The sequence below is a fragment of the Boleophthalmus pectinirostris genome, unplaced genomic scaffold (genome assembly GCF_026225935.1).
Source record: "Boleophthalmus pectinirostris isolate CB_2022bp ecotype Guang Dong unplaced genomic scaffold, ASM2622593v1 HiC_scaffold_9, whole genome shotgun sequence".
Taxonomy (NCBI): domain Eukaryota; kingdom Metazoa; phylum Chordata; class Actinopteri; order Gobiiformes; family Gobiidae; genus Boleophthalmus; species Boleophthalmus pectinirostris.
This window is the reverse complement of record NW_026571541.1, coordinates 25,063,187-25,090,793: the sequence shown is the minus strand read 5'-3', so window position 1 is coordinate 25,090,793 and position 27,607 is coordinate 25,063,187. Positions and strand designations below refer to the sequence as shown.

The 27,607-nt window shown below is 39.7% G+C and overlaps 1 protein-coding gene across 1 annotated transcript in view; it reads left to right on the top strand.

Annotated features, from left to right (window-relative positions):
* The window catches only part of mecom (MDS1 and EVI1 complex locus), a 243,544-nt gene that overhangs the window by 43,349 nt on the left and 172,588 nt on the right, over positions 1–27,607 (top strand). The gene's annotated exons all lie outside the window — the stretch shown is intronic.

Here is a 27,607-nt window from a genome sequence, read left to right as displayed (position 1 = left end):
GCTACACTGTCATAGTCGATTGCGTCAATTATTTTAAGCTGATGAACTTAAAAGTCACAATCTTCCAGAACTTAAAATGTCAGATGGCTTGCTACTTGTACTTTTTGATAAAAGATGAATTAAAGTCATTTAGCTCAACTCAAATATTTACAGTTAGAGTTTTCAGACCACTGGAGTAATTTAATTAATTTTCAGTTTCATATGTAATCCATGATTTTTGTACACACATTGTACATACAATCCAGTATATTCAGCTATATTTACTGTAGTATACATATAGACACATTGTAGGAGGGGGATTTATACCTGGGTCGCTCATGTCAAGGGATTTTACCAGTCTAATCAATATAATATGTCTATAGTTTAATAATACATACATACATACTTACATACATTACACATTATAGAATACACATAGTACACTATACACACATTACATATTATTTTTTTAACTACTTTTTAACTTGAATGAGTTGTACCTCATTTATGTTTTTAAGTTATGCTCATTAAACCTACATTAGTTCCCTTTAATAAAAAATATTAGTTAAAATTATTCAAAAAAAGAAGAACATGTCACAGCAACTTGACATAATTATGTTAGTAGGACTATTTCTAAACATTGAGTATACACAACTTAATCTGATGAATTACTTTGAACAGTCTTTCGCGTTTACAGTGTAACGATACCCTTACATGGTAGCTGTAGTTGTAAAGTCTGCTCTAGCCTCTGAAAGTTGTTGAAACACTTATAAACTCATTGCTGTGAATAATTCGTTTGCTCTGAATGCACAAGGTAAGTTGGGAATAACTTTGGATCGTTTCAAATCAGGAACAGTGCCTTTATGTTGTGGTGACTCTTCTTGGTGTTGTAGAAGTAGTTCAAGTAGCGATCGTATTGTTCCTTCAAATCTGTTTCAGTTGGAGGGAGTATTATACCTTTGAAAAGTTTACAAAATAACAATGGCTGAGCTGGTAGTGTTGGTCTGGCAGAGCACAGTAGTGAGACGTTCCTCACCTACTGCGAGTAAGTCTATAAGTGACAAAATCTTTATGTTGACAATATTAAATCATTTAAACATGTATTTTCTGTTCAAATTATACAAAAGTGTATTTATTATTGCTGTGTATGACATATTTCAATTATACTAAAACAGTTACTCTACCCATGAGAAGTCGAAATTTATGTTGCTTTAATTTTACTACAGCAGATATTTGGACCTTCTCTTATTTCAGTGTAATATTTGAACATCTTAGAAGTCATTTGGACTGAATTGGATTTGTCTTCATGTCAGTCAAGAAAAACATAGAAAGTATTACAAGAATCTACACTAACGAAATCAAAATTATAACTAGGTATTTCTAACTTAAGCTCTTGTTAGCTTTTTGCAGTGCAGTGGTCTGACAGAGGAGAAGAGTGGGTGGAGGAGGAAGTGCAGAATGATTCCCTCCTGGTTGTCTGTTGGCTCTGTCTGGACTATATTTAACCACACTGACAAGATGGATGGACAAGAGGGAGTTCTCAGCTAACCTAAATGAAGCCATTATGCTCCCGTCCCACAGCAGATTGGGTTAAACTCAAAGAAAAACACAGGCTGGACACAGGCCGGCTAGTTTGTGATCAGGACTCTACAATGAATGAATGGATAGAGCTTGGAAGAGTAAATTGTTTTTACAAGAAAGATACTGAGTGGAAGCAAATTAACTTTCCTCCCTCAGTCAACAAAAACTGAAACTGAAAATAAATAAATAAATAATGTATGGATCAATTCAGATATTTTTAAATTCAGATATTTTCAAACTGTTGATTTTTAAATTGTTAACATTTATTCAGCTTTACAGATAATGATTTGTGCTTTTCAAAATTCCCACTTGAAATAGTAATTAGGATTCAACTAGTGTGATACCTGGCCATACCTTGTAAATATCTGATAAACTAAGTTGAGCAGAGTTGGCCCTGGTTAGTAGTTGAATGGGAGGTCACTGGGAATACCAGGTGCCACAGTAGGGGGCAGCAGTTGAATGAAAACTGTTGTTGTGTCCTTGAGCAAAACCTACCTTGTCCCCAGTGTCTGTGTACACCAGTGTATGAATGTGTGTGCATGGGTGAGTGGTTCCTTGTTGTAAAGCACTTCGAGTGGCTTGAAGGTGGAAAAGAACTACATAAAAATGTGACCATGACCATTTACCATTACCCACTTTATTAAAGTGTTGTTAGAGAGAAGGCTTATTAGTTAGTTTAGTGAGGCAGTTGTGGCTACTGCAGCAGCTTACCACCATTAGAACCTCAAACTAACCATTAAAGGACTCATATTACTCTGTTTTTCTGATCTCTGTTATTTCCTCATCACAAACATACCTGGAATTTTGTTTTGCTTCATTCTCACAGGTTTGACACACAAATCCTGAATATTAAGGCTGAGTTCTTCTCACAAACACTTTGTTCCACCTTGTGATGTTATGTGGTAATACAGGAAGTGCTTCATTGTGTTTTAAACTTCTTACACCTTCACTAGATACTAGTTTTTAGTACTCAAGACCGGTTTTGGTCTCGAGACCGGCCTCAAGACCGTTTTTAATGGGCTTGGTCTCATTTTAGACTTGACCTCATTTGGACTCGGTGTTGTCTCAGCCTTGAAGGCGTCTGGATTCAGTCTTGTCACAGACTCGAGGTCTAACTCCAGTTAGTAACATGAAAAAACAGGTTTTAACATCCTTCCCAGGGGTTCTTAAACTGTGGGTGAGGGTCCAAAAGAAGGGCACAGAGGGTTTAAGTGCAGTACAGTTTCTTTGGCTTATTTAATTCTTAAATTAACATTTATTAGATAAAATGGAGATAGATTTACATAAAAAAAAAAAAAAAAAGAAAAAAAAAAATATAACATATATGTGGCAAAATAACTGTAAAATACAAATAAATGTGGAAAATGACAAAGATGGTCTCTATTTGGTCTTGACGGGCTTTGGTCTTGGTCTTGTCTCAGTCTTGGGACCCTGTGGTCTCTGACAGGTCTTGGTCTCGCACTACTCACACTACTAGAAACAGTTGAATAAATTCAGGTGTGGAAATGCCACTCTCTACTGAACTAAAAGTAAAAGGAGGTAAACTTGACACTTCATGACATGACAAGGTGGAACAGAGCATTTTAAGCTTTGGAAATGTAGACCGACTAATAATAAAGGGTTAATCAAACATGTATGAATCAAAACACAACTCCAGGTCTGTTTTTGAAGAGCTCACAACATTCTAACATGGCTTAGAGCCAAGAGTCAATTGTGCATAATGCAGGACCTTTAATTTTCCCTTTAAAATAAATAGACAGAACTGCTGACCCCAACCAGAAGAAGCCTGTATGCAGATAGCAAAGAAATCAGACACCAAGTACTTTCCCGTATGGACCAAGAAAGTTTCTCAGAGTCTAGTAAGGCAGAATACAAAAAAACCCAAATTAAACCATCTACCTTCCCATGGCTACATTTTGCCTTAGTTGTTATCATCTGGTATAGTGGTTAAATAGGAGCGATCCATTATGCCATGCAGTAATATTAGAATCAAACACTTTACAGTAGATTTCGGCACATAGGTCTCCTCCATGTGACCAGCTCAGTGCAGTCCTGGTCCTGGTGTGGAGGAGTTGGAAGTGATTAGGGTAGAAATCTGCCTGTCTCCCCGTAATGTCAGTAATAGGCAGGAGCACATCAAAGTCTGGCCTGTCACGATGATGCCGATCAAACCCGCCCCCATCTGGAAACCATAAGTGACTTTTGGCTCATTTAAAGCCTCTTAAAACACAGGGACCAGACCAGCTCCTGTGTCTCCGCACCTCCTCTGCCCCCTGCATGTGTCTCCCGCCCCTGCACGCTGTCCCTCCATGTTTGAAAGCCCTCCATGTGGTTCAGATTTGTGCATTAGGCCGCTAATTTTTGATGATTAATGTTTTCAGTCACACTTTGAGTCTTGTTTTTACAGACCTGAGCAGGAATAACAGCTATTAAATGGCACTGATCCTATTTAGACACTTTGGCTGACAGCGATAAGGTGGTTTCTTTTAAGCCTTCTGCCAGACATGTGTGGCTAATCTAGAGTTTACACTATGATGTTTAATACATTCACTGTACTCAAGTTTCAAAATTCACACTATAACCAGTTATGTTAGCGTTACTGAATTTGAGCTACAAGTGGTTTCAAATGGCACTGACAGGTCTTTTCTGGTTGAGGGTAATGTTACCTAGCCAAGCTGGCGCCACCTAGTGCGTGCGCTCAATTTCATTTTTCTGCAGCGACTAGGTCAGGAATTGGAATACACTAGACTGTTTGCAAGAACCCTGGAAGTTGTAGACCACACGCCAGCCAATCAGCGAAGAGCTGTTAAGCCATGACATCAAACTCAAGCGCCTCTCTGGATCCCTTTTGTGGTGCAGCACAACAGTAAACAAAGCAGTCGAGATGGATGCAGATGAAGCCATATGTTCTGTGATGGCAACGATTCCTATGATCGAGGATTTAAAGCTGGAACAACAAGAATGTTTGGTGAATTTTATCAAGGGGTTATCGACATTATCACCCTTCTTCCTACGGGATTTGGCCCATTACATACGCCACGACCAAATAGCAGCAATTGGTTAAATAAAAAGAGTACCTGCCTGCCGTTGAGTGAAGTGAAACCAGCTGATGAATCAGGCTAAATGCTACCTTCTTGTCTCTGTGGAGATGTTATTGTAAGTACAGTAAGTAACTGTAAGTAAGTAAGTAAAGTAAAGACAGTAATGTAAGTAAGCTTTATTTATGTAGAGCTTAACACTGATAAAAATCACAAAGAGCTTTACAGAGAGTAGGTACACTATAAAACAACAATAAGTAAACAATAAGGCAATAGGATCAACGAAAAGCTTTTCTAAACAGGAGTGTCTTCAGCTGCATTTTAAAAAGAATCCACAGAGTCAGCCACACTGAGAGAAAGGACCAGAGCCTGAAAGGACAGCCCGCCCCCCCGTGTTTTAAACCTTATTTTTAGGACCACCAACAGGTTTTGACTGGAGGAGCGGAGGGTGTATCCAATGTGATGTGATGTGGAGACAACATTATAAAATACATCCGAAAATAGTGTAATATAATCAGTGTTACAGCTGAGTCAAAGCAATTACACAAGCATCCTAAAAGCATTTCTGTATCCTTAACGTGTGACCTTAAAGGGCCCATATTACAATAATTTCTGATCTGTTATAATGTTGTTTCTTCATCAAAAACATACCTGGAGCTGTGTTTTGTTTCATTCACACATGTATTACACTCCAGCCGACTACTGTTTCATGATGTCACAAGGTGGAACTGAGCATTTTGAGCTTTGGAGATGTAGACAGCCAACATGAAAGAAACAAAACACAAATCCAGGTATGTTTTTGATGACTTAACAACATTATAACATGGCCTAAAGCTCACAAGAGACAATTTCACATAATATAGGACTTTTTTAACCCAGAAATTTTGTGAAATTTCTTTAGTTCACAATAGGTCACTTAAAACTTAGCAGCTATTTTTGACTCTGGGACAACATTTAAAGTAACCTTTGCAATCAGCCATAATATTATTCCTCCAGGAAAAGTTTGCACTGTATTTCACCACTGCAAGATCTTGCCGTTGCGATAGTGACACTGGCACATTCTGAGACAATGATACCGAATGTTTCTCTCTCCCCCTGCTCGCCTGTGTTGACTGGACTACTGGACGCACATATTATCTTTCCAAACACGGGTCGGACACTGCTGTAAGTGTGTTTTAATTGGCTACGCGCCGCCTTCCTAAAGAAAACAGCTGGCGGTGTGGGGTGCTCGCGCTGACTGACGGGTGGCTAGCGGTCAACTTGTGGGTGGGGTCCCAGAGCGTGTCCATTCGGCGAGCTGACAATCGTCTCGGTAAAGAATGCGTTGTCAGTATGTGTGGTGTATCTGTTGGCCTATGTGAACTTGTCATAGCCAGCACAGTGTGGTGAGAGCAATACTACATATCTTTGGCGGATTAGCGTGTGTTTTACTGCCACTAAATATAACCTAGAGTGCCAATGTGAAGCCCCAGTACAGAAAAGTACTTCCCTAAATACTTTTGGGGTTTTAAAGGTGCACTATTTAACTTTTTGGTGGGTCTGTCATCTTCTTTCTTCTATGGATATGTCATTGCTTTGACTGGAATGTTCCATAGACATGACATTAAACAACTTCACGTTACATTTATTAAATTACAGGTGGTTTTATAGCTCAAAAACACCTAGAAAAGTTGCCTCTCAGATCTGACCTGTAACTTGGTCTGGTTTGGTATTCATAAAGATAGAAAGGCTGTGAAACATTTCAGACAAAGCAATAACATTTACATGGAGAAAAGCGTTTGATGAACCCTCCACCAGAAAAGTTACACAGTGCATCTTTAAATGTTTTTTTTTTTTTTTATAAATTGAAAACTGTCTGACCTTGCAGCATTAGGATTCATTCGCTCAATGTTAGGCGGGTACTTTTTTAAATTTAACCAGTCGCTGATATTTGGTTGTGACATTTGTAATGTGGTGCTGACGGCGGTAACTGGTACATTAAGCTTTTCCCAAATCCGGTAGGAAGAAGGGCATTAATGTCTTTCCCCTTGATAAAATTCACCAAACATTCTCTTTGTTCCGGCTTTAAATCCTCGATCTCGGGAACTGTTGCCAACACAGAATGTATGGTTCTTCCCTGATTGGTTGATGCCCAGACTCCCACTTCCAGGGTTCTCGTAAACTGTCTAGTGTATTCTGATTCCTGACCTAGTCACTGGAGAGAAATGAGATTAAGTAGAGGCACTAGGTGGCACCAGCCTGGCTAGGTGTTGTCATGTGATGTGGAAAATATTTGTTGATATCTAAACATCTTGATAACGTTTTACAAGTTTCACAGTCTATATTGGTCCAAGAAAGAAAGTAATAGGCAACATATAATGACTTTTCTGGTTATGTTGCTCGACAGGCTATTTACATTTAATTAGTTGTTATAGAGACACTAAAGCTGCACTATGTAACTTTTTTTGGAATATCATATCCCACAGAGTAGAATTACACCTACCTCATCCTATGTGGACAAGCAGGTTAGGCCAAGTGTCCAGTTAGATCTGTGGAAAAGTAACCCCACTCACAGTAAGAATTTATGTTTTAAAAGCATTTTTGATGATGAAACAAAACCAAACTTAACTGGTTGGTTAAAAATGTATTCTATCTATTCCCATTGGAAAGACTTACTTTGATACTTAAAGGAGATATAAATGAATATTTTCGAGTCTGGGAACATGTTCTCAAATACATTGGAGAAGATCATACTAAGACGGTAACAAAAGGATTTACAAATGAAAAACTAATTTAAAAAGTAACTGTATACTAGTCTGGCCCCATTTCTAGACCTTCTGCTGATATGTTTTTGCATTATTTTATTTTTTTTTTCTTGTTTTTGTTTGAGAGTCTAATGTGCATGCCTTTTAATATAAATAAAATGATAAATGAAAAGCATTTTTGAACAGTAAAAACATGTGTAATTGAATTAACTGCAAATTCGATATGTTTGAGGCAATTCCAGGCAAAGTGATAACATCTCCTTGGAGACAAGTAGTAGTAGTAGTATTATATAAGCCACTTTAAACAAGCAATCACAATGTTGATGTTTCGACACGCTATACAAGTTCCCAAATCTTAGTATTTTTCATGGACCACGTCTGCTACTGTGAAAGATCATATGTGACAGTTAGTATCCTGAGCCATAGTGTGAGTGGTTTGGAGCAGGCATGTCAGTGGGCAGCTCTGGTCCTGCTGTGGTGGGACAGGGAGGGGGCCCTCTCTCACACATGTCCAGAGGAGGAGAAAGGAGGAGGCTGGGGATCGGGTCTGCTGATGCTGCTCTACCAAGTGACTTTCTACTTTTAAAGCTGTGGTTTCTCATATATAGTTTATACAGGGATCAGAGGAATTCCCAAACAACATGAGCGGTAATGTCATGTTATGGTGGCTAGAGATTGAGAAGAAGGCGTGTGTTATAGTGCTGTTAGAGTTATGATTAAAGGGCTCATTACTCTATGTTCTGATCTATGGTATAATGTTGTTTCCTCATCACAAACATACCTGGAGTCATGTTTTGTTTGCATATTGCCCTGCATATTTAAGCTGGATTCTTATTTCAAACAGAAGACACCCTGTTCCATCTCGTGACGTCTTGTGGTAATACAGAAATGCTCCACTGTGTTCTTAAACTCCATATACCTTCACTAGAACCATTTGGATGATTTCAGACCTTGAATTTTCAATCTCTGCTGAACTAAAGGTAAAAGGCAGCTGTTAACCTGAAAACTACTGCTTCATGACATCACAAGGTGGAACAGAGCATTTTGAATGAAACAAAAAGCAACTCCTGTGATGTTTTTGATGGGGCAACAACATTACAACATGGCTTTAAACTCAGATTTGGTATGTCAGTATATCGTGGGAACACTCACGATATGGTGGGGAGGCTCACGGTTAGGGATGTTACAATATCCAAATCTCTTGGTATGATATTTTCACGATATACATCTCACAGTACGGTATTTGTGATATTTTGTGGAGGCTAACAAAACAGTTTTTTCCTTTTAAAATGCCTTGACAAGACTTAATCAAAAGAACTAAGACTTAAAAGTACTGGTATTTTTTCTTCACTCTTTCTTTTTTTTAGCTATTGCTGCACCATAACTCTTAATTTAAGCAAAGAGACTTGTAATTCGATATATTGTGAGAACTTTGATGACACGATATCACGATATTTCGGTTATTGTTACATCCCTACTAAATACCATTTCATTCCATTTGAATTCACTTCAGTTCAATTAAATAAAATCCTATGTATTTATTCTGAAACACTGAATGATGTTTGAATGTTGCTGACTGATGTGACTGACCTTTTAGCAACATTACAATATGGCACAAATTGCTAAACTAAAGTCAAAAGAGAAAAGTTGAATATTCCCATAATACACCTTTTTTTTTCCTAACTTTTGACTGAAAAGATGACGTTGGTAAAAATCCATCTATGGGCACAAATGTAACCCAAATGTCATAAAACCTCCATGTGGTAAAGACACTTGGAGAGGAGAGGGCATTACAACACTCCGACTACAGCGCGCACATGGAGCAGAGCCCTAAAACGTATTCATTTTACAAGTACCCCGAATCCCGCTCTTAACATGGCCAACTGTAGGCCCATAAAACCCATACACAACCATTATAAAACCGCCAAGACTTACGCGTTTCTCCACCTCCCCTTATCCCCTCTGGAAGACTTTTAAACACAAAGAAACGCAGTCTTCACTTCAACCTCATTAACTAGTTATAATAAACCAAACAATGTGTCCGAGATGCCTGGCTGCTCCGGTGCCCCCCTTCCCCGTCGGACCCTCTCCCCCCGGGCACGGCAGATTTACTCGGGTTAGGATGGGCCAGCGGTGGGGTGATGGCGTTCCCATGGCTGCAGAGGCTGGTGTCATGATGATGGATGGGGCAGGTTGGAGGTTGGCTGCCTTTTGCCCTCCTCTGGGATGTCCCGTGCACTGACAGGAGCATTGTGGCACTGGGCCCGGCGGTGGTGTGCCCGATCCGCCCGCTGGCACCACCACAGAGGGACAGACCAAATGCCCGCCTGGTTACAGCTACAGGCAGCAGGGGAGAGATGGGGAGAGTTATGGCGAGGGTGTTTGCATCATAGTGCTGCCGTGCTATAAAACATTTAATACAATTGAAATACATGAATTCTTGCAAAACAGTGTTGAAAGTAGGCTCTCAGAATATTACAAAGTGTAGTCAGTTGGATGTTATAAAAAATATGCATAGTTTTGTTTGATTGTCTTTATTGGAGTGGATTTTGTAACTTTACTGGTGGAGGGTACGTCATTTGCTTGTTGTCTTGGAGATGTTATTGTCTTGCCTTGAGTTTTCCACAGTATGGCATTCAATGTAATCTTGCACTTTTCCAATTACTGTTGTTTTTATTGCTAAAAACATCAACAACAACAAAAAACACCTTGAAACATGTATTCTTATTCTGAACTGTAACTTGGCCTGTTGGCGTCAACTGCCTATGGAGACAGGTACGTTTAATGTAATATCCTGGAACATTCTAGGTTAGGGATCTCCAACCTTTTGCATCTAGTGAGCTACCTTTGGAAAACAAAAATGCCAGAGAGCTGCTCATTTTAGCGACTGCAACAGATTGAGTGGATATAAGAGGGCAAGCCTTAGATGTTGTACAGTTATCTTTAAAACACAAAACCAGAGGGTTCCCACAGTCTTGCAAATCCTGGAAAAGTCATGGAAATTGAAAATGGCATTTTCCAGACCTGGAGAAGTCATGGAATTTTTCTAAATTTAATGAAAGTTTTGGAAAAGTCATTATTTTACTATCTCTTTGACACAACAGCATTCTGTTAAGTTATCATTAGGCTATTATGATTATTTCTGAACATATGCGCCTCTTGTTTAAGAGAGACGACAATACATGCACTGACAGTATTTTGAATGTAAAAAAAAAACTAAAAAAAACTATAATACCAAACCATAAGATGAGTGGAAAAGGTTAACATTTCATATTTAGCCCTAAAAGCGAAATTCTACACATGTAGGTGCCGTAAAATCATGGAAAATTCACTTTAGGTCATGAAAAAGTCATGGGAAAGTTTTGAAATTCTGGTAGTGAAAAAGAGTGGGAACCCTGAAATCATTATCCATTTATTAGTGTACAAAGTTCAAAATAACACATTTACAACCGTAATTAATCAAATTTGAGTTTTTCAGTATAATACGTAATTCAGAAATCCTTTGGCGAGCTACTTGGAACGGGGTGGAGAGCTACTGGTAGCTCCCGAGCTACAGATCGGAGAACGCTGTTCTAGGTAATACAGTAACATTTCCCTGGAGACAAGTGGTGAACCGTCTAACTGAAAAGTATATATGTATGAATGAATGGCTCTTCATTACAAGTTAGTATCTTGTTGCTAAATATTCTTCTGCTTTCTCTCCATACTGTTTGCAGGTGCAGTGCAACCCACATCTAACCCAAGCCTCTTTAAAAGAAGTCTACCTTCTTTAAATAACATTGTCCATCTGCAAACATATCTAGAAGTATGTTTAAAAGTGCACTATGTAACTTTTGGTTGGGGGGGTCCCTCACCTGCTTGTTTCTATGAATATACAGTATCACTGCTCTGTCTAGAATGTTCCACAGTATGACATTAAACCACTCTTTCACGTATCGAATTACAGGTGGTTTTATAGCTCAAAAATACTTGGAAAAACAGGCATTCTGACTGTGGGTTGCCTCTCTCTCTGACCTGTAACTTTGGTTTGGTCTCCATGAAGTTAAAAAGGTTTAATACCACACTGTAGAACCTTCCAGATAAAACAATAACATCCATGGAGAAAAGCATTTGACCGACCCTCCACCAGAAAAGTTACACAATGCACCTTTAAGAGCCCTCAGTAAGTATAATGTTACCTATAAAAAGTCCCTTGTAGAGTGTATGGCGATATCAGACCCTCGCAGTATCTGTCTGGAACAGCTTGTCCAATACTGTCCACATTTCCTCAGTGGCTGTCTTGTTAAATGCGCTGTTAGGTCAGAGGTCATTTAAATAGTGCGATAAGATAGAAGCCCCAGACAGAAACCCAGAGTGCTGACTTGTAAGTGGCCATGACCTCTTGGCAGTGTTTGTAAACAGGATGTCATTTACACTGGGAACCGACCACATCTCACAATGACTTTTGTCCAACTCGAGTACGCAAGGGGCCAGCGAATACGGAGCGGAGACGAGGTGCGGTCCATTGGTTATGATAACATTTCAAATCACACGCTTCAAATTCTTCCACTGATAACTCCGCACCCTCACGCCACTCTCCCGAACTGCCCTTTCAGTCCAAACATCACCAGGTTAGCTTCGTCACATCAGATAAGTGCGGGCTAATGTGATGAAATTTGTGTCTTGGCGTGGTTGCGTTGCTAATACGCAGCTAAGTGCACTGGACTGTCAGCTCTCATTGTGGTGTGAGGCCTTCCTTGTAATTAGTGTCCACAGCGGGCAGGAAGCAGAGTGGAGCTGGACTAATCTGTCAGAGAGGCCAGACCATCCTCGCCTCGGCCACTGTTTCCTTAGATAAACCCATAGCTCTTTATCTGAGCGCGGGGGCTTGCAGGGGGGTCTGGGAAGCCCCTAGCGCTCCTGTTATTGCTTCTTGTGTATCTGCATGTTATACTAGACTCCAGATAGGATTATGCAGAGAAGTTTGAGCTACTACTGGGAGTTTTAATTGTGTATGATGTAACCATCTTCAAGTGGAAGATAGAGAATGTGACAGTCGTACTGAGTTATGAATGTAGATGTTGTTTTATCTCCTATAGCTCCTATAACTTATGCGCTGAGTAACTGGTGGGGGTCCGTCAAATGAGAAAAAAAGATGTTGCTTTGTCTTGAATGTTTCACAGTATGATATTAACCTTTTCTATTGTCATGGAGTCCAAACCAGACCAAGTTGCATGAGGAGATCTTTGGAGAGAGAATAATTAAAACACTGTTATGAACTATGATTTGATTTAAGTTGGTAGTTTAAATTGACTGCAATTTGTAACACTTTATGGCAGCGCATGCAATAAGAATAATACATACAAAAATTCATTAATATTATTTTATTAATGGATTAATTTATTTGTTTAGTTTAGGGACTGTTTACACGAGAACGCTTGCAGGTAAAAACAACAAAATATTTTATCAGAAGTGCTTTTCGTTTAGACGGTGACGGTATTTTAGAGGCTTAAAAACACAAAAACTGAAACCACCCTCCAGAATGGAAAAGTTGACTACGCTTCGCCGTAGCGTTTCCATCTACACTGCCCAAGACGCAAAACTCTGGTCAGATCTGCTCACGTCATGTACACGTTTAAGTCACATACATCACCACCTGGCGTCACCACCGAGCTGCCTGGCATGCATACCCAATTGAATTCCACACACACTTGCCTCACCGTATGTACGCACATTTCCTCCCGAAAACGCTTGCCTAAACACAGAATAAAAAGTGAAGACGTGACGCCACTTTTGCGTCTTCTGTTCAGACCATCATCATATAAACGTAGCCTTAGCCTACATGTAGACATAACAGAAGGTAATGAAAAATTCGAGAGAGACATTTAGCACATCCTTTGAGTCGAGAATCTGCGATGTGCAATGAAACCACAACTTTTGACACTTTAATTTGTCCCAAAGCAAATTCACTTTAGTCAAAAAAACTATCCACACTCGTGACTTGGAGGTGCAACTTTAGGATAACGCAAAGTGCTTTGCTTTTGTGCACTGACCTAACCCCTAGGCCATAATTTATTGACTGTTGACACTGCCTTTATGAATGTTGGTATAACAAAATAGTCACAACATGGTCAGTGAGAGATACAGTACTACATTCACACTATACTCCATACAACTGTGCAACATTTTACCCTTATGTAAAAGACAACCTTCTGTCATGGCCGGGGTCATAAGGAGAAAGAGTGCTGAGATATATTTATATGACTGTATTTTTTTATTTAATTTATACATGATTATACCTCATATTTTTGCTCTTTGTTATTATATTATATTGTGATGTGTGAGCTACTGTGTCCAAATAATTTCCCTTGTGGATGAATAAAGTTGGTCAAAATAAGTCCAAGTCTAATGGGAACTAAAGCTAAACAATATTTTCTACTGTCTAGCTCTATAAGCAACTTGATAACAATATCTTATAAATACCAGCAATCTCTTTAAAAAAATCTCCCTCTAATGCAACAAATGTAAAAAATTATCAGGCCAAAAGAATAATAGAACAACACAGCAGCGTAGCCGTGGTGACAGGTGCTGATTGAGCAGGAGTTTTGCAAAGGACACTTCCTGGCAGACAGTTTTATCAGAGAGAGCCCGCGGAGGTCGGACTGAGGGGGCGAGGTTATCACACATCAGGTACGGCATAACACCAGTGCACCGAGCCAACTCGCACCCCATAAACGCTGACCAAGAGACCTGTCGCCTACATATACACAGGCTTTGAAGGATAGCTGCATGTTGCGATTACAGTACTTGGTTATTTTCTTCTCTTGTACATTTGGCTGGTGTAGTTCAATAGTTCATTTAAGAGGTGGAAGGGGTTTCTCCGAGCTTGTTTGGGTATTGTCTAAGGGCAGTGACACATCCTGTACTGATATTACGCAAACACACACGGATCGCTTCTTGGCTCGGTCTCCAAAAAGTTACAAACAAAAAGTCCCATTGCAGGAAGGGAGAAAGTGAAAGATAAGGAACCAGTGGTGAGTTCTCTTGACGACTAACAAGGATGCAGTGGATTTGAAGCTAAGCTGGCTAGAGCGTACGCTACATCATATTTTAATTGGTTCTTCTCCACATTGTGACTTTGACTGGTTGCTCTAAATGGCCCCTAATGAATGAATTTCAGGTGAATGGTAGAATGACGTAGAGCATAATTGTTAATGTACTTGCCTCATGTCAAAAATGTCATGGGTTTGACTCCTAGATGTTATAGGACTTATCTTTCTTCTGCTTCATGATGTTGTGTGATGAGATATTTCATGCCTTGGGTTTAATTTCTCTACTAGAGCATTAGCACTTCAGCGTCCGTTGTAAACAAACAGCCCCTCACAATGACTTCACTGGGCTGTGGCTCAGTTCAGTTCGGGCTGTGGCCTAGTGAGAGTGCAGCCTTAGTCGACCCTTTTTTATTTTCATTATTAGTCGACTAATTGGGATTCTACAGAATTTATGAGCGCAACATCAGAAAGGAGAAGGAATGGAGTGAGGTAGGGTCAGCCCTATGTTCCCTCGTTTCTAAGATTGTTCTTATTTCTAAGAATTTGTCTCAAATTAAACTCTAATTCACATCATTTTTATTTTTATACTGCATTTAAAGGGATGATTCAGAGGCATTTCAACCTAGGATCCTTTGCACCATGACCTCTACATTACATCTGTAGTCAACAGCTGCTGGATAATAGGTTGGGTGTAAATGACTACCAAATTGGGAGCAATGGGGATACATTCTGACTTAGAAATTAGGAAACATAAGGCTGTGGGAACATAGGGCTGTGGGAACATAGGCACACTCCCAGAGTGAGTTAGCTGGAGTTTTAGGAGTGACTGGACACCTAAAACTGCTTTTTCACCACTGCTTATGCTGTTTAGCAGTACTACATGTAGTTAGAGGGCTGTAACTATATCTCAACTATATCTCAAGGCACAATATTGTCACAATATTCATTTCATGATACCATATTTATTGCAATATTTTAGAGATGCTAACAGAATTGAAGAAATGCTACTTTTTCCTTTTAAAAAAGCCTTCACAAGCCTTTGATGCTATATTACTGTTGTATTACTGAATTAATATAGAAAAGTTCATTTCATATGGTCAAAAAAGGAACAAAAGATCCCCTGTTTTTTAGCTGTTGCTGCACCATAACAACAAATGTAAGCAAAGAAGCTTATAATTTGATAATTGTGACAAGTATCGATATTATTGTGAGGCTTTTGACAGTGTGATCTCAAGATTTTTTGGTTATAGTTACAGTCCTTAAGTATTTATAGTAGTTTTTAAGAATTTTGTCATTTTGAGAGCTTTTACCACACCTCATTTCAGTCAATTAACCGATTGAGAATTTCTTTAGTTGACTACAGCCCTAACTCCCAGTTTTCCTCCTCCACACTTCCAGCAGAGTCCGATTTGTCCAGTTGAGCGCTCGGTTGATTAGGGACTCACCCCCGGCCGCTCCTGGCCCAGGCCGGTGCAGCGCGGCGGGACCACTTCAAATGCACCTCGCCTCTGCCACCCTGAATAAACCTGACTGCTCCTAATGGACACCTTTAATCTCCCCGGGTTACTGAAGATTTCCCCCATCGCGGTTGGACACGGCAAACTCAAATTCCTCTGGCTTTGTTGATTAAACCTCCGCCTCTCCACCGGCCGCTTATCGTGCCACAACGAGACGCTACGTTTAATTAAAAGTGAGTGCGCAATTAACAGCTGGTAATTATAAGACTCTTCAGAAGTGCGCTCTCCTCCTTCATTCTGTGTAAAATGGACAAGTGGTTATTTGATCTCCGAATTAGCATGGGGTTGTAGTATTTGTTTTGTAGCACATTCAGTTGGACGTGATTGATGTCCGAACAGAAAAAGTGATATTAAAACTGTACGGAAATGCAAATGGAACCTTTGTGTTAATATGCAGGCAGTGGGCCGCATAAACTAGCCAACCGTGTGTTTCAAGTGACGCAAACAAGCAAGAATTCTGCTGCCAACTGATTAGGCCATCCAAATGTGCTAGCTTAATTAAGTACCTCTAATGCAGATTGTTTAGGAGAGTGACACGTAACACTGAATCGTTTGATAGTTAATTTCCGCGTGTTTTGATTGCAAAGCAAGCAGAGCTGAATTGGCAACGCAAGCATCGAAAGCCAGTCCCAGAGGAGGTAGGAGCTAATGGACTTTGTTTAAAAGCTTGAACTGATAACTGATGAAAATGTATTTAATGACCGCTCCACTCTTTGAGCACATAATAGAAGAACACTTGTACACTTTTAATTACAATTGATTCCCATCTCCGCGAGCACTCTTTTGTTGGTTCGGAGTTTGCGTTCTTTCACTTGCCGCCGTCCGTCAATATGAGAAAAAGTACAGGCTGATTGATTTTGGGCTGGGCAAGAGCGCGCTTGCAAGGTTCAAATGCAGTGATTAATAATTGGCTGAACGATGTAATGTCTATGGGGGATGCGGTCCGGCCAGCCTCTCTTTACTGGATAGTCAATGCATCAAGTGGTTCAGAAGTTTAATCTTGAAGCTGTTGTGAGTTTTAATTGCTTTATTTCCCTGGTCAATACGCTTCTCGTTAAAAATGTTTTCTCTTTACGCGGTTGTACAAGTGCCTATCGTATATGTGCTGTAAATTATATTGCTGTTTGGTATGAACAAGCAAATTACATGCGATTGCATCAGGGCCTATGCTGGACACATCACCTTAATAGAATTAGGGTTTTGGGTTATGCAGCAACAATAATGAAGCAGGAGTCAGTTCTTTTCGTGATTGACAAGTCAGACTCTCCTACTTACAGTTCAAACGCAAGAAGCTCTGGTACTAGACCGTAGAGCGCATCAGGTAGCCGTCCTTTTCTATCCTAAACATATAGAACTTACCTCAAATAAGAGCTTAGTGCAGGCATGTTCAAACTATGGCCCGTGGGCAAAATGCAGCCCTCAGACAAATGTTTCGTGGCCCTCAGGCTTCCAGGCGAATTGGCCCAAATTACCTTGCATCAATTAAAATGTACTTTTTACTGCAATATTTTTGAAAATCTACTTTGATAAGGCTAAAATTTAATATTTAGTGTAAGATCTTAGCATGAATAAAGACTTATGGCTCACTCTAACGTGTTAAACATGCACATATTTCAGTTATTCACTATATTGAGCACCAGTCTCGGCCCTCTGCTTCGTCTGTGTTTAGATATGTGGCCCTTGATGAAAAAAGTTTGGACACCTCTGGCTTAGTGCTTTGCTTTTTGAGTCCTTAGAAATCTGCTCTTTTCCTTAGTCCTCTTTTTTTTTTTTTATTTATGTATTTATTTATAGGGGTGTAACGATATTCAAATCTCACGATATGATATTTTCACGATATGCATCTCACGATCCGATATTGATTGCGATATTTTGTTGAGGTTAACTGAGTTGTGAATATTCTACATTTAAACATTTAAAAGTGTTAAAAAATGGAATTTCTTCATGCTGCTCTGCCGAAATGGAGCAAAGCATCATGGTCTATGTAGTTATAGATGATGCTTCACCATAACAATGAATTTAAGAAAACAGATTTGTTGTTCCATATATTGTGATGACTTTTGACGATATGATATCACGATGTTCCAGTTATTGTCACATCCCTAATTTTTTGTTTTGCACGTATGTAACATATAACAATAAAAAAATCCCACTAGATATAAAAGTAGGGGTTTGAAGAGGCCCCCACCTTATGAATACATTAAAACTGAACATTGAAGCTGTCCATTACTAAAAAAAATTGCATTTACACCCATTAGATTAAATACATGTGATTCAAACATGGATTAAAATACAATGAAACATCCCACAATTGAATAATTATCAACATGATCATGAAATATCAAACATTTCCTCAAACTCTTTTTAAACAACATTCATGCCATCACTAACCAGATATGTTATTGTTATTTTTTTTTTCTTTTTTACTTGTTAGTCGCCATGATTGTTTTGACATAAAATGAACCATGTGTTACTTGTTATTGGTTAATCCGCCTGTCAATCACGCCCGTCAGAAATCATGGAGACTGTGGTTAAGGCAAGACTTCCAATCTGCTCCACCACTAATCACTCACACCCCGTTCATTCATTCATAGACAAGGCTCAAGTGCGTTGCCCAAATACTCTGACTGCATGCACTAGTCTGAAATTGAAATTGTGCTTGAGATTTTATGCTTAACATGATTATACTATATTCCGGAAATTTGTCATCAACTCATGACTCACACCGTGCCAAATTGTAAAAAGCACTATTGCATCGGTGAATATTGGCTCTACAATATAAACAGTGTACATAAAGTCAAACCAGATCATTATGGACGTTCTTAAACAAAATGTCAGTCATTAGGAGAGACCATGTGGCTCTGCTTAGACTCCTGTTTGTTTAAATTAGAGAGAAGAAACTATGGGGATTTCTGAGCTTTCCCATGATCGACCCCCATTGGTGCATTTGTGTGTGCGTGTGCATGTGAGAGTGCGTGTGAACGTGTGTATGTGACTTTAATCTGAGCTGCTGTTATGTCATGTACCCCTTCTTACCTTTGTTGCCGTGGTGCTGCCGTGGTGCTTTCCCTCCTCAATCTCACTGTCATTTGGCAGATGTCACTCTTTATTTACATCTCAAGCCCGAGCCCCTCTGCACACTCACACAGATAAAGGCAGACTTACAGGTATACGAGCAGTTTTCTAACGTGGGCATGTCTGATCAAATCATATTGTAGAGGCAATGTTGATTTTACACGTTCAGCAGAAGATGAATTATACAAGCAAAGAGCCAGGATTTTCTTAAGGCCTGTTAAATTGCATTCATTTATTTCTATGTGGATTGGATTCATGCTTTTTTTTTTCAACTCAATTACTCAAGATTTGTTTAAAAGTGTAATCATGAATTTGATAATGATATTTTGTCATTTATAGAAATATGTCAGTATAAGTGAGAAATTTTCAACCATTTAAAGCCCCACCATTTTTTTTTTTTTTTTGCCAGGAAACAGCCTATAATAAAAGTCACTGAAAAATAGAGGAAAACATGTCCTTATTGTGAGCCGGCTTGCATTTTCACAAACCTGACTTGAACTCCTCCAACTGTTTGTCTCCTTTGGCTATTATGTTCTAGCCTGATTCATCAGCCAGTTTCAATTCATGGAAACAATCTGACCTTGCAGCATTAAGATTTGTTCGCTCAACGGTAGGCGGATACTTTTTTAATTTAACCAATCGCTGCCATTTGGTCGTGGCATATGTAATGCGCCGGAACACTCAGTGGTGTCCAAGTAATTGCTGGCACAACAGCAAACAAAGCAGAGAATAAACATGTCTGTCAATGATCATAGTCGTTTCTGCGAGATGAACTTGCGAATTAAATGTGCAATAAAAAATGCAAAGTTTGTACTGTCTACATCCATCTCGAGCACTTTGTTTACTGTTGTGCTGTACCACAAAAGGGACCCAGACAGGCGCTTGAGTTTGGCGTCATGCCTTCAGAGCTCTTCGCTGATTGGCCAGTGCGCGGTCTACAACTCCTGACTTAGTCGCTGGAGAGAAATGAAATTGAGCGAAGGCACTAGGTGGCACCAGCCTGACTAATTATATTCTACATCATGCGATCAGTTATATATATGTCCACAGAGAATGTTCCAAAGTAGGGTTTTACTTTTCTGTTTCCATGTAATCAGACAGATGATGCTGCCTCCAAAAAGTTACAGAGTGTTGCTTTAAGTACACCTTCTATTGAACATAAATTTGAAGTGTAAAAAAAAAAAAAAATGATCACAAAACCTATAGTTTAAGCAAACTTATTTTAATAGGTTAAATAGTAAATGAGCAGCTTGTTTATAGTGATTTATATGAGTTTAAAATGGCTAATTCTTAATAACACTGATTCAAAAGTTCCATTCAGTCACAGGAGATGATTTCCTATGGCACTGCTGGGAATTACCATCTAGCCTTGATACACCTATATGCACTACATCAACACTTTCTAGTCTCACACTGCTTTCTCACAATGGCCCTCAATGTTTATATCTCACTTCCATATACATCTGCTCATTTCGTACAACATCGCCAGCTCTATGTATTGTCTGCCCAAATCACCTCCTAAATCCATGGAAATTGACATGCATAACAAATAACATAAACAGTCTCACTTCTCAGAGGGGGATTTCTCCTGCTTGGGTACACGGCTCAGCTCTGGCCCTCCTACAATCACTAAACAAACATCCTGTCCGGGCCCTCACATGTCCCAGTCCGTTCCACATGTCGTCTCATGCTTTGGAAAGTGTCTGCAGTTCACCGTTTTATTGTAAGTAACAAGTGGAGTTACAAAGTGAAGGTGGAATTGGCCCATAGACCCCGACAGTGGAAAAGCAACACTCGGACAAATTAGATTCAAATCCATAAATATTAAATAAGAAATGTCAGGTTAGATGTAGGTGGTCAATGGTCTTTTCACTGTATTTTTTCTGTTGCAAAAGAGTGAGGTGTTGATTGAATGCAGAAATAAGGATTTTTTCTGGCAAATGTCTTATGTCTAAACCCAAATGTCTGTTATCCAGGGTGTAATAAAGTTTGATATATGATTTCATTGAATTGCTGGATTTTTATAATGCTGGTTACTGTGAACATAGGCCTGCATATTTGTATTTGATTTGCATATTTTTAGATCACTTCAGGATTGTGTCGTCATACACTGAATTTTCATGTAAGCTAATGCAAAGTATTCTGACACTGTATTTCCCAGAAGTGACCATAGACCGTATAAAGACGTGGACAAGGGAGTGTTAGCTGTGTCCATTTCCATATACAGTCTATGTTAGTGACCCATACTGCTTATGTTCCATGGCTCTTTTGTTTACTTTGTTATATTGTTTCAGCTAATGCATTTACATAGACATTTTGCACTGCTAATCTCAGGTTTTTCTCAATAATGGTTCAACCCTGAGCTCTATGACAGCCCTCCAAAAAGACCATAGCTACATTTTTCCATTTAACCCATCCTACAATGCTGCTGGGTCTACCTGTCAGGAGCATGGGCACCCACGGATCTTTAGCAAGACATGAGACTGTCTTTGCTGTGGGATTTTGTGAATTGTGTACGTTTTATAGTGACCCCAATTAAACTCTGTTAGGCCTAAAAATCAAACCCAGGACTTCATCAAAATTGATAACTTACACTGAGACAAATTTTATTGTTTATCCATAAACAGACACAGTAGCTCACACATCACAATATAATATAATAACAAAGAGCAAAAATATAAATGGTAATAATAAATTCTAAATAAGTAGCAAAATAAATAAATAAATAAACTGTTCACAGGATGTGGCAGGTTGCAACAGGAAGGGCGTTCAGGATAAAATCCTCTCAAGTCACAGTCTGAAAAATACACTTTGACAGGACAGACCCCACTGACTTAAGGAATAAGTAGAAGAAAAAAAAAAAAGTTTGCTTCAATACTGATCAGGTGTAGCCCTTGTCCAATCGTATCTCATCTTTGACCGTGTGTGAGGTGTCCATGAGATGAGTTGAGTTTGTCAGATGCCTGCGTCCACCGCTCAGGGCCATTTGTCATTGGTGGGATTCATTATACATGTCCGTGTACCCCCCAGCGGCCAGTGTGATCACAAGTGACCCCCCTGTCAGCCACAGCACCTTCATTATGTCAGCGCAGCACCCTGTCACTGCGGCCACTCTCTAACTGTCTGGGTGACACCCCTGGGTGGGACTCCAATCTCTCATCCAGAGGCCTGCTGTCTGTGGAGCTGTCACACTGTGTGTAATGTGCATCTGTCTGCTGTCTGTGTGGGGGTGCGCTGTCTTTACCTATAGCCTCTAGCTGAGATTTCATCCCTGTTGTTTAGGTGCATCAATATTACATAATGTTACATGTATATACATTATTTTGATAGGCATTTCATTACACTGCATGGAGAGGAAACTGGAATATAATGGACAAATAATGTATTGCTTTGTTTGTTTGTTTAGTTCCAGACTAATAACTTTGTATGAATGTGTGATCTGATGAAATGTTGTCCTCCCTTTCCCCTTGTGGTTGCCCTCTCCTGACTCCCAGTGGGATCATTCCAGATAACACACTGGACACTGTTGTACTATTAGCTCTCACTCCTCCATTTTCTAATCAGCAATTATTCAATTATGTCCCATTAGCAGGAGGGTGTAGCCGTGCGGCCGCCCTGGGCGTTTAGCCCCTGCTCTCTGTCAGGGGGAGACCCCGAGGGCCCTGGCGAACGCCTATGATTAGTGTTGCATCTGCAGAGAGGTGACAGAATCCCTCTTCAAATATTTTGTCTTCATTTTACGGCTCTGAGATGCAATTATGGAGCAGCAGTTCATTACGCAGTGGCACGGCGCTTCATGTTTTATGCATGGAGACTATTTAGGCCCTTTATTAATGAGCTGGCTCTGAGCGGCCTGTCTGTAGCAGGCTGTGGTCTGCGCTGTGACCACTGCTGTGGACAGAGGAGTATGATCACAGCTGAGAAGGAGAGCCACAAACAAAGATGAAAAACACCAGTGTAGTAACAGTGACTGAAACAGGGAGAGTGGTCAGTGCAGTGGCCAGTGCAGTGGTCAGTTCGCCGGCAGGGCCCTTTCATCCCGGGCCTGGCCCTGTAATGCAGCGCAGAGTGGCGAGGCGGGCACGTCCAGGCGCGGCTTAAGCCTTTAGATTGAAGGGGCGGGGGCAGCAGGGGTGACTAACTGCACCTCCCCGAGCTCAACAAACTCCATCTGCATCCAACATTGAGACAGATGAGGCCAATTTGGCTCCTTACATTTCTGCGCTGTGATGGATGTGGGGCGGCTGTGCACAGGGAGGGTGAGGGGAGAGGGTGAGGGAGGAAAGGGGGACACCGGGCCATGTCCTGGGTGTGAGAGAGGAAACTCAGGAGTCTCAAATGGTTTATTGGCATTCTACTGTTTTATTCACAAAAGGAGTAATACAATTAGGAGATCATAAATGAGCCAGGCCTGGTCTAATACAGCAGGCACAAAATGTGATGTGGGAGCCAATGCATCCAACTTGAAATGCTGACTCTGAATTGCCCATTTGCTACATGACTGTGTGGGTGAATAGTGGAACTTGTCACTATGGCTTAAGTCCTGCTTAAGTCGCAGCCACCTGTAACAGGATCAAACAAATAAGAAATGCCTGTATTAAAACTGTACATTCATCTTGAGCAAAATAACTGCTCTAGATAGTTTTTTACTGTCTTAAAACATGAAAAACAGAACTAGTTCATTTTAAACAGTTTGCAGTGGTCCAGAGCTACTCCTCACTTGTACCTTATGCATTCCAAACATCCTATTCACCACTGTGAGGCTTTTCAGACACCAGAGAGAAGTGTTTGCTGTCATGCAATGCTAATGACAACTAGCATGCTAACGATACACTACCTGATTAGTGTCCAACAAAAAACTTTCTAAGTTGCAGGACACATATTCTTTTTAAACAATTGCATTTTCTTTATGTTTACTACTTTCTAAATTTTGTATATGGAAGACATAAAATTTATGATACAAGATTATGTGGAATTATGTAGTAAAAAAAAAAATCCTTGGTTTTGTTGACAGTGCTCCAAACCCTTGGCCTTCTCTCATTGAGCTTCTTAATGAAGTCTCCTGAATTGGTTTTCACTTCACAGCTGTGCCATGTTAGGGTCAAGAAATGCCAGGATGTAAATAAAATAAAAATAAAGGAAAAACATACTTGAAAAAGTGTGCCCACACTTTTGACTGGCAGTGTACATGGAAGAAATTGGGTACAGGCCCTTTAGTACAGTCTTTAATGTAGCTGAATTTCCTCTGCCAAGTGTAAGGCTGCCTAAATATTCTTTGGGAACAAGAATGCAGCTGATTGAGCCAGTAGCACTGGTAGAAGTCTCCAGTCTAAATACACTCACTCGTGATTACCACAAAGTAAACAAGTGTTTTAGCATGCTCCAATGCACTCTCACAAATACACTTTTTATGTGGTGAATTACATCTAAGCAGCCAGGTAATATTGCCCAGAAGCCTGTAAGTGACTGATGGCTCCTTTGCCTCTGCTCCATCTGTGCCGCAGCCTGTGATAAGAACTCCCATCCTCGCGCTGCATAAATATTTTATCAAGTATAATGGAAATTGTCAAATCAATCTAATTGTGTAATGCATTATGAAGACATCAAAGTTAAACAAAGCACATATGCTATCATTTCTTTTAACGACCAGGCCGGGCTGAATCGGTGGTTTGGTACCCAGGGGGCCGTAGACAGAGGCGGGGGAGGAAGAGAGGAGGGAGGGGGGTCCTGGCAGCCAGCGCTCTCTCCCCTCTGCCCAGGCCTTCCTCTGCTCACATCTCATCAAAGGAATCAATTTCTCAAATGTGCACAACTGTGAGCCGTAATTATATTAGGGCCCTATGGCAGTTAGCCACGACATGGAGAGAAAAAGGTGGAAGACTAAAGAGGAAAAGGAAATACGGTTTAATAGCACTAATGTTACATCTTTGAGTTCAATACGTTATTTTCTTTGGTAATTAGACGTAGCCATGGCAGGGTCGTGTGAATTTAAGTTATAGGTTTGGCTAGGTCAGACTTTCTTCAGGTTAAAAATGAACACATATATGCACTTATAAAAAGTAATAAAGAATGTATCAGCAAACCAAAAATATGAAGAGTTGAAGATGAATCATTTGTATTTATTCTCCTATGTTGTTCAAAGAAATCAGGTAGTAGAATATGAGGAGCTTTTATTTGTCATTTGTAACCTTATTATTTCCCTGGTTGGCAAACAGTGTGAACAAACTAGTCAAACAAAATGTGATGATTTTAATTCATATTTAGTAAGGTTAACTGTGTCCGTGTTCAGCAGTGACAGCCCGCTCCTGGTTCCAAAACATACATTTATGGGTACATTTCCCATTATTTTTTCCCATAGCCTTTCTGATAAGCCTCTGATAAGGTTTAATCAATTACGTGGTAACTAATGACCACAAGACCTATAATTTTATTTAAAATCAGTTTCTGGATCTTCATAAATGGCTAAGTTATTAAACCGTTTCTGTTGAGGCAAGGCAAGGCAAGGCAAGTTTATTTGTATAGCACAATTCGTACACAAAGTAATTCAAAGTGCTTTACAGAATAAGAAATACATTAAAATCATAATAAAAACAAATCAAAACATAAATAATCATGAAGATTAAAATTAAAAAAGGTTTGACTGACAGTTAAATATGCCATTTTAATTGTTTTAAAATCCATGGTAGAAGTAATTTTTTAAGAAATTATGTACTAAAACTGTGAACTGTACTTAAAAGGCTACAGGTTATTGCAAAATAATAAACAAAGAAAAAAATCTGTAGTAGTATATTCAAATTTTCTGATCATAATTAAAAGGTGCCCTGTGTAACTTTTCTAGTTCAGGGTCCGCCACCAGCTTGGGAAATATTATTGCTTTGTCTTGAATGTTCTATAGTATAAATTAAATCTATCTATCACAAGGAAGACAAGCAGGTCACAGCACTACACTACATTACAGTTCAGATCTGTGGAGAGTCGTCCCTATTCACATTAAGAATGATTGTCTTTTTGAGCAACAGAAACATCCGTGATGAATAAATCCTGTGTGTATGTTTAATGTCATACCATGGAAAATTCCAGGCTAAGCAATAGCATCTCCCTGGAGACAAGCAGGTGATGGACCCTCCACCAGAAAAGTTGCACAATGACCCTTTAAGCCCAGTTTAGTCCTGATGGTAGAATTACTTTATTTTAGTTGTGTTTAAGCCCAATTCCAATGTGATATGTACAGTGTGTGGGCAAGTTTGACGTGCTGACTACACATGCTTTAAAGGTGTATTGTGTAACTTTTTAGGTGGATAGTCTTTGTTTTGCTTTGTTTGGTTTCACAGTATGCTATTAAAACTATTTATCATCATAAAGACCAAACCAGACAAAGTTACAGGTGAGATCTGTGGAGAGGCAACCCCACTCACAGTCAGAATGCCTGTTTTTGTAGGTAGTTTTAACCCTCTCAGGCTCAAATAAATTTTTAGTATCAGGAAAAATCTGATATTTGGGGAAAATTATAATATGGGGTAGTAATATACAATCCTGACTTTTTTTAACTTTTGTGAACAAAAAAAGTATTTTGCACTTCTGGCAGGCCGTTTGCGTGGAGCCGTTCTTGCACAGTCTGCATCGTCCACGTTTATCAGCATGGATGGGAGAAAAGGCTCCTGAGTAAAAAAAGCTCATAAAATATGGATGTGGAGTAAGTAGGTAATTGGAATTTAGCTGTTGCAAATCTGCAACGCCTGCCTGGAGAGGGTTAAGCTGTTTAATGTCATACTGTGGAACATTCCAGGCAGAGCAATGACATCTCCATAGAAACAAGCAGGTGACAGATCCCCAACCAAAAAGTTAGTGCACCTTTAACAGTACGAATGGCGCTTGCATTTGCGTTCACTTCTTCTTCTGACAGGCTTGAGTTAGCATCCGACTGGGATCCTCATCTCATTAGACCAAATGTGGGGTTAAAACCATCATAAAAATCCTTTGGCAACTGGCATCCCACTTTGGAACACCTGTCAACATGTGAAGGGAAGATAAACTCGGAATATTAGACTCAGCACTGGGACTGGACGGCCCATATGCTGTTATGGGGTAATGATATGAAGTGGCAGAGGAAGGCTTTGGTTGATGATATTGATTGTGGTTTAGCATGCACTGTAAAGTATGTGTGTGTGTGTGTGTGTGTGTGTGTGTTACGTTCTGTCAGATCACTATGGCCTCATTCATTTGCATTTCATTAGCAACAAATGTGCTTTATAAATCCTCCATATTGATTATGTCCCAAACAAGCACACACGTAAAAGCCTGGTGATTCATCTTGGATACAAATGTAGAAGAGGCTGGATGAAAAGTGAGTTCTGCTGTGTGCTGTCTGACCATTGCGTGCACATACAAAGTAGGAGGAGTAATGAAATGTGAGGAGCTGTATACATGATTCAAAAACTAAATGTTTTGTATTGTATTATTTTACCATATTATGCTATTTTCTGATCATGTAATAATGTTTCCTCATCAAAAACGTACCTGGAGTTGAGTTTTATTTCAGTCACACGTTTAACCCACAAACTCTGCATATTCAGGAGTTCAGGAGTGATGTCACGTGGTAATTAGGGCTGGGTATCATTAAGAAGTTGCCGATACAATACATA